This window comes from Saprolegnia parasitica (assembly GCF_000151545.1).
Source record: "Saprolegnia parasitica CBS 223.65 unplaced genomic scaffold supercont2.132, whole genome shotgun sequence".
NCBI lineage: Eukaryota > Oomycota > Saprolegniomycetes > Saprolegniales > Saprolegniaceae > Saprolegnia > Saprolegnia parasitica.
In genome coordinates, this window is record NW_012156526.1 from 149,848 (window position 1) to 150,844 (window position 997).

A 997-nucleotide genomic window follows, 5' to 3' on the forward strand; every position below is an offset into this window, starting at 1 on the left:
AAAAAGAATCAGCACGTGGACTTCCCCAGTGGTCACCACTGAGTACTACCCACGCTTGAGCCTGGTTAACTTTGCAGAGCGGACGGGATGCAGTCTAGTCAGGCTAATATGGCCGATTCTGGAACGGCCGCCTTTTCCATCGTATTTGGCAGTTCACTTTTTTACAGGCATAAGGGCCGTTCAAAAAGTGAACTGCCAAATTATCGTTTGCAGAGTGCGACTAAACTATATTTCTGTGCTAGACTAGGCATAAGACGACTAGATATGCTATCTGCAGTCCATTTCGAGCACTTTGATCCGTGCACAGATCGATTCCCGATCCGTGTTTTGCTGTTTTCTCACTAAATACGACACTATGGACTATGTAACTCACTTTTATAACCATTCTAGACAATTTGCTATCTTGTCACCAAAAAAAAAATTTCCGGCCAACTTGACGAATTTGGCTCAAAACTGCTACTGGCAGGCACTACTGCAGCCCTGTGCATAGATTTGGGTACAAGAATGCATTTTTCAAAGTGCGCGCTGCTATCGAGATCCATTTACGATAGCAAAACTGGCCAAATCGGGCATTTCGACCACTACTGCACTGCTACTGCTTCAGTAACAAGCCAGTAGTGACATTTTAGACGAGATTTCATTTTCACGTCCAGGTACAAGCCAGTAGTACGATCTTGGTGAATTTGGTTCAATTCCAATTCGACGCCTAGTAGCAAGGCAGTAGTATGATCTTGGTGAATTTGGTTCAATTCCAATTCGACGCCTAGTAGCAAGCCAGTAGTACGATCTTGGTGAATTCCAAACCAATTCCAATTGGACGCCTAGTAGCAAGGCAGTAGTATGATCTTGGTGAATTTGGTTCAATTCCAATTCGACGCCTAGTAGCAAGCCAGTAATACGATCTTGGTGAATTCCAAACCAATTCATAGCTAACGTCCGGGTCCAAGCCAGTAATACGATCTTGGGAATTCCAAACCAATTCATAGCTAACGTCCGG

At 44.2% G+C, this 997-nt stretch overlaps 1 non-coding gene across 1 annotated transcript; it reads right to left on the reverse strand.

Moving 5' to 3' along the window:
• Positions 1 to 4: 4 nt before the first annotated feature.
• SPRG_30264 lies at positions 5 to 116 on the reverse strand. Its single transcript, XR_001099871.1, has one exon. It is a non-coding gene; the product is annotated as a 5S ribosomal RNA (ribosomal RNA).
• Positions 117 to 997: the final 881 nt, after the last annotated feature.